Here is a 7,670-nt window from a genome sequence, read left to right on the forward strand (position 1 = left end):
TTAGAATGGCTATAATGAAGAACTCTAGTAACAATAGATGCTGGAGGAGAGGTGGACAGAAGGGAACCTTACTGCATTGTTGCTGGGAGTGTAAACTTGTTCAACCACTTTGGAAATAGTATGGAGGTTCCTCAAAAGACTCCACATAGAGCTCCCCTATGACCCAGCAATCCCACTTTTGGGCATTTACCCAAATGATCACAGAGAAGATCATATTAAAACTACCAGCATGACTATGTTTATTCCAGCATTATTAACCATAGCTAAGATTGAATCAGATATGATGCCCCTCAGTACATGAATGGATCAAGAAAATGTGGTGTATATATACACAATGGAATTCTATGCCTCCATCAGAAAGAATGACATTGCCTCATTTATTAGGAAATGGAAAGACTTGGAAAAAAATATATTAAGTGAAGTCAACCAGTCCCAAAGAAACATAGGTCCCATGGTTTCCCTTATTTGCAATAACTATTATATGCCTGAGACATGCAGAAAAGTTCAGATAAGATGATGATAAGCAAAATAAACCCCAAGATAAGGACACTAGTGTTTTTTTTTCTTGCTTGCTGTTGTTTTAAATTTTTTATAAGGTACCATGTGATTTTTTTTTGCTTTGTATGTCCCTTCCCCATGGTATAACCCCTCTTTTCACTGTATTTGATGTTGGTATAGTTTGGGTAGGGGAAGGGAAAAAACAATTTTTTAAAATAGGGATACAGGTTGACCCATAGCAATAATGAGATGTATAAGATGCTATGTCAAAAATGAACTTTACAATTTAGGTGCGGTGGGGGGTAGAGGGGCGATAAGGGAGTGTAGTTGTGGAGATGGGAGGGAAGGGATGGTAGGGGGAAAACAAAGATGAGACACCAATGATTGATAAGAAATATACTCATTACCTTGCTCATGTAACTGTAACCCCTCCTCTATACAGTGTTCTCACAGTAAAAACTTAGTTAAAAAATGAAACATAGATAGAATTGGTTAGTAATTGTAATTCTAACTATTCAAGTGATAAAGTTTGGAGGATTGTAGTTAGAGGCCAGCCTGGGAAGAAAAAATTTTAACACTCTATCTTTAAAATAACTAGCCAAATTTCAGGCTGCAGGTGTAGATCTAGTGGTAGGACCAAGATGAACAAGCAAGCAGAGCAAGCAAAAGGCCTTGAGTTCGAACCCTGATTTCAGTGAAGAAATAGGTAAAAGGCCACACTATTTAGTTTTAATAATTTTAACATTAAGAACAACCACAACAAGCCAGGCGCTGGTGGCTCACACCTGTAATCCTAGGTACTTCAGAGGCTGAAATCTGGGTATTATGGGTCAAAGTCAGCTGGGCAGGAAAAGCCTGTAAGACTCTTATCTCTAAAAAACCACTCAGAAAACCAGAAGTGGTGCTGTGGCTCAACTGGTAGAGCACTACCCTTGAGCTGAAGAGCTGAGGTACCGTGCCCAGGCCCAGAGTACAAGTCCCACAACTGGCCAAAAAAAAAATAAATAAAAGAACTACCACAACAAAAACAAATGAGTGACAAAATAAAATAAAATGTGACAAAATAAAAATAAAATAAAAATGTGAATCCTGAAACACATAGCATAAACTGTAGAGGAATTAGAAGTTTCTACATGCAATTAAAGTTAGCAGTTTTACAAAATGCTGTTCTAACAAGTTTTATATAAGTTTCTATGGGAATCATAAAGAGACAATATGTTTTGAAGAATAATAGTATATTTTAAAGAGGGAGATTTGCAGTGATCCCATTGATCACTTACACACCCACCCCCGACACACAAACTTGAAAGTATCCATTTCTAATCAGATAACTTAAAAAGACAATGATCAACTTTAGTTTTTTATATTGAGGATAAGTCTTTGACAATCTGACATTATTGTGTGACATTTGAAGTGGCAAAAACTGCTGTAAAATTTTGAATTCTCTGATAGTTTTTTCCTGAAAATAATAATTTACTGTCTTCACTTACTCTCATAGTGATATTACCAACAGCTTCACAGAGAAAAATTATCACATTGTCTTTTGATAGTCTCTATGTATATTTTAACTAGAATTACTTTTTCATTTCATAACAATATTCCGATGTCAACTAAAAGATCACTGTAAAATCCTGGGGGGATCCAGAGGTGCAGAGAGCAACTTGAAAAATACTCACAGTAGGGCTGGGAAGTTGGCTCAGTGGTATTGTGTTGCCTTGCATGCAAGAGGCCCTGGGTTTGATTCCTAAGCACCAATAAGCAGAAAAAAGCCAAAAGTGGCACTGTGGCTCAAGTGGTAGAGCACTAGCCTTGAGCTGAAGAGCTGAGGGACAGCGCCCAAGCCCAGAATTCAGCTCCTACAACCTCCCTGCACCCCCCTTCCCCACAAAATACAAACTCACAGTTAGTGACTGTTCTTAACTCAGACGTAAGAACACAGTATTTTCTTCTTAAAAGACTTAAAGAAATTTTAACCCAATTCCTATGCACACAAGATTTGAGAATGCCTTCAGATACATAAAACTTCATTTAAAATTTTTTAAATGTTCATTCATGTTCTCTTTTATCTGTGCTTGCTCATGAATCATCAACAACTACTCTGGAAACAAAGTCCTTATTGTTCAGTAATAACAGGTTGCCCAGGGGTATTTCCAGCCAGATAATTATCTCCAGAGTATAGTAGAAAAGTGCTCAATTAAAATCCAGAATGGACAGGGTTTGTAAAAGTAGAAACAGTATCAATTATGGGCATATAGATAATGATTAACTTCGTGGATGAGTGAGATCAGAGGTGTAAGTAACCATTATTGATAGAGTACATGGAGCATCTGTTTGGATCTCAAATGCAGCATCTTATATTTTAAGCAGCTCAGACCATATGACCTCATTTATCTTCTGACTAGAACATATACATAGTGATATGCTCAGCCTTTTAAAGAATGACAGAACTAAATGGCAGCAATTTCCTTTAAAAGCATAATGATGTAGATTTCTTTATTATATACTTTTTATTGTACAAATACTGTATAGAGAGGTTACAATTACTGATGCATGTTTTTTATATGGTTGTTAGAGTTGAAACCAGTACCTTGCATAAGCAGTACAAGTTATATCATTGAGGTACAATCATGGCCTAAGGCAGAGAGTTATAAACAATAATTAAATGCCATAGTCTAGCATATCATAAAGATTAATAAAAATAATGAGCCATTTGATCTAGCAATAGTTTTAAATAACTATATTTTGATAATTTTCTACTTTATCTGCAATATGTATAATTGCTATATGCACATATTATGATTTAATAATTCCTCTAATAAATGAATTATTTTCCCTTATTGTGTCATGCAATACACATATAATTTTAATAGATTGGCATATTAAGGTTCTCCAAAAACATCATATATTTATCTACTGATTCATGCACTCTGGTGTCTGGCATGTCTAAAATCTGCAGAATTGATATTACATCTGTGTCTGAACGAGAGAAGATGCTCTGCAGACATGAAGAACAATTATTGCATGACTGCACCTGCCAATCACCGAAGGAAGCAAGAGACTTCCGTATTACGTGGGCCTTAGCCGATTGTGTGGGATACACTCACAATAAGGAGTTGGAAGGCTTTATTCAGTCAACACAGTTAAATTATAATCTCACTCAGACACATATTCACAAAGAACACCATGAAAAATGTTTGAACATATAGTGGGCAGCCATGGTTCACTCTAGTAAAAGACATCCGATTTTATAGTGGTATTTAATACTTTCACGTCTTACAAACTAAAACCAGTCTAGCCAAGGAGCAGCGATATGGAGAAAAAGCAGTAATGGTATTAGAAATTCAACCTTTCTAACACCAAAATGTTCAATTGCAACATTAACATTGTGTTTTACATAGTAATGAAAAGATCAACTTAATTTTAACCAAACAAAACTTGATTGTTCAGAAAATTAGTTACAATATTATTATTCCTTTAAAACGTTTATAATTCTCTCTAATAAAGTCTGATTTTAATAATTTGAAGTATATGTTTTAGTGAAATACATTACATTCATAATTCTATGCCATCAATACCAGCATTTAAACATCTGAAAATGAAAGTGGGATCATAATTCATAACTCCAAGCTTGCCTCTGACTTCTCCCTTGGAATGGCAAGTATATAGTATGTCTGTAAGAATTTTCCCCCAATTTTTAGCTGTTTCAAGTAATTGAAATAATAGAATATTTGTCTTTTCTTTGTCTAAATTCAATTTCATAATAGCTCCAAAATTCATTTCTGCTGAACCATATACAGAATTTTATTATTTTTAAATTTGAATAATATTGCTTTGTGGTATATGATATCAGGACTTTGCCACGAACTCAATGCTAATTCATGAATAAAACATGTTTTTTTTAGTTTGAGAAATGGTAGTAGAAATTTATGTTGTCACTCAAAGTTAGGACCATACATACAGCTCTCTGTAAAAATTACAGTCCTGTAATTCAGGAAGAGGACAAGGTTTTAAACAAAAGCCCAGTAGCCTGGGATTCTGCATACGTTTGCTGAGGCACACTTTAAGACTGAATGTTGGCTTTGCTTCCAGTTATTTTTCAATGTGCAAGTGTTAATCACATACTACTGCTTCTTTATCCATTCATCTTCTATTGAGCAACTTGAGTGATTCCATCATTATGCTATCAAATGAACAATGCTACAGCAAATATGTAGGTATATTTCTGGTATACTGATTTCCTCTCCTTTAGATATGTGCCCAAAAGTAGTATGGCAGGGTTATAAGTAAGATCCATGTTCAATCTTTTGAAGAATCTGTATGTTCATTTCCACAGAGGTTGTATTAGTTTTCTGTCCCCTATCAGTATATGAAGGTTCCTTTTTATCTACTCCCTCAGCAGAATTTCTTAGTTTTGTGTCCTTGATGGCTGCCATTCTAACTTGAAGTAGATGGAATTTTAGGGGTGTCTCTGTGTGTGTGTGTGTGTGTGTGTGTGTGTGTGTGTTCTGGGACCTGGAGCTTGAAGGTGTCCTTGAGCGTTTTTTGCTCAAGCTATGTCTACTACTTGAACTACAGTTCAATTTCTGGCTTTGTGAATTTAACTGCAAATCCCAATATACCAACCTTGTAAAATTTTAGTGACATTACACAACACAGCAATTAAACACAATTTACCTTCTTTTAAAAATGTTTATTATTCATGATATATGCATATGTAAATTATATAGAATTCTTGCCTTACATATGTACGATCATATGTTCAACTCTAAGCAATAAGTATCCTAGATATTTTCCAGACATTTGAAGGTTATAAAGAGGACTGTTGCCATTCAGTTCTCTCAATTTGTCCAAGAACTTTCTTTCTTCCTTCCTTCCCTCCCTCTCTTTTTCCCTCCCTCCCTTCCTTCCTTCCTTCCTTCCTTCCTCCCTCCCTTCCTTCCTTCCTTCCTTCCTTTCTTCCTTGCTTCCTTTTGCATGCTTGCTTGCTGTTTTTGTAAAAGTCCTGGGATTTGAACTCAGAACCTGGACACTGTCCTTGAGCTTTTCACTCAAAGCTAATGCTCTATCACTTGAGCCACAGATCCAAGAGTCATGTGGAATTTTCTTGCCTGGGCTGGCTTTGAATTATGGTCTTTAGATGTCAGCATCTTGAGTAGCTTAGGATTAAAAATGTGAACCATCCACCCAGTTGAAAGTATCTTTCTTATATGTTGATTTACATTTCCTTGCATCTATGCTCAAAGCACGGTAATAAAGTAGGTCTACTTTTAATATTTTGGTGAAACTTCAGATTGATATCAATACTAGTTACACTGGTTTACATCTTTACATCTTTGCCAATATTTGTTCTTTTCTCCTTGATGATTATCATCCTCTCTAGGATGAGATGAAATCTTGGTGCTGTTTTCATCTAAATTTCTTTTGTAGATAAAGATGTGGAAGAACAAAAAGCAAACAAAACCAAAGCAAAGAAATGAAAAAAAAGATGTTGAACATTTCTTCATGTGCTTTTATTTCACATATTTGTACTTTTTGTCTGGAGCTGCTGGTGTGCTGAGGAAATATATTTTTATATGAATTTCCAAGTTGCTGGTATACTCTTTAGGTCTCAAATTTACTGCCTGAGCAAATTAGTGAGGAGAGCAAATTTCTGTCTCTTTCCAGGTATCTATCCATTTTTCTCTAGGTCTTTATCATTTCTCTCTCTCTATATATAATATAATAGAGATTTATGTATATGTATATGTATATTTGTTGCTATAATATTGGCATTCTTGTAAAATTCATCTAATATATTTATATAAAGATGTATGCATATATATATAGTGATAAGTATGTATTAGTAGGATTACATGATTTTTACAGTTTCTACTAGGTCATTTTCTTTGGATACTTTACACTAAAACAGCTAATTCAAAATATAAGAGAAGTAAGGAACTTGCAAATCAATTTAGGCTCCAATATTTCAATAACATCTATGAGCTTGATGTGTTTGGGATGCATATTCATCATGATTCACATAATACAATGGAATTCACTGCCTCTTCACCCTTATAAGTCTTATTTGTTAAATACTAAGCAAAATTTAAATTTGCACAGATAAGAATAATAAAAATAATTTTAATACATAGAAACCAGTTTTATGAAATAGAAGTAAATGCCACTAAAGGAAATAGTCTATTGTCATTTTATTCATTATTTCTGTTCCATTCTTTTGTTTGTCAGATGAGCCAGCATTTTCAGAAAATGGCAAATGCCAGCATGGTTGACTGTGTTTCTCCTCCAGGGCTTTGCTGATTTGGGGGATTTCAGATTTCTGTTATCCATATTTTTTCTTCTATTGTACCTGGCCACCCTATTAGGAAATCTGGTCATCATCATGGTCACTACCATTGACCCAAACCTGCAAATACCCATGTACTTCTTCTTCAGAAATCTCTCCATCTTGGACATGTGTTATATTTCTGTCACTGTCCCTAATGCTTGTCTCACTAACAACCAGGAGATTTCTGTGGCTGGCTCAGATTTCTGTGGCAACTCAGATATTATTGGTCCATATTTTGCATATATGGAGTTCATATTCCTTACCATAATGGCTCAAGACCACTATGTGGCCATCTGACAGCCTCTCCTGTCATCATAAACCACAATTTTTGTGTCCGGACCACACTGGCTTCCCAGCTCAGTAGTCTTGTCTATGGAGTTGCACATACTGCCAACAATTCAGGCTGTCCTTCTGTCAGTCCAATGTGGTCCTCCAGTTCTTCTGTGACAGGTCTTCTCTGCTGAGGCTGTCCTGCTCAGAAACCTTCAGCAATGAACTCTTAATTCTTGTTTTGTCCATGGTGGTAGGTGGTGGCTCTCTTATCTTCATATTTACATCATGTGTGCTTATATTTTCAACTGTGCTCAAGTTCCTAGTCAAAGAAGAGAGAGGAAAGGCCTTTTCCACTTGTGTCCCCCACATTTTTGTTTTGTTTGTGTTTTTTGGTTCTGCTTCCATTGTGTACTTACGATCTTCCAAATTTCTGAAACAATTGAGGATTTCTGTATTGTATACCTTGGTTCCACCATTCTTAAATCCTAATATCTATATTCTTAGAAACAAACAAGTAAAGGTAGCTGCCAGGAAAGTAATTTTAGGAAAATTTTCTTTAGGCAAATTCAAGTAA

General features: G+C 35.3%; 1 pseudogene; it reads left to right on the forward strand.

Annotated features, from left to right (window-relative positions):
* Nucleotides 1-3,713: 3,713 nt before the first annotated feature.
* LOC105985018 lies at nucleotides 3,714-7,670 on the forward strand (annotated as a pseudogene).

This window comes from Dipodomys ordii, unplaced genomic scaffold (genome assembly GCF_000151885.1).
Source record: "Dipodomys ordii isolate 6190 unplaced genomic scaffold, Dord_2.0 Scaffold27, whole genome shotgun sequence".
NCBI lineage: Eukaryota > Metazoa > Chordata > Mammalia > Rodentia > Heteromyidae > Dipodomys > Dipodomys ordii.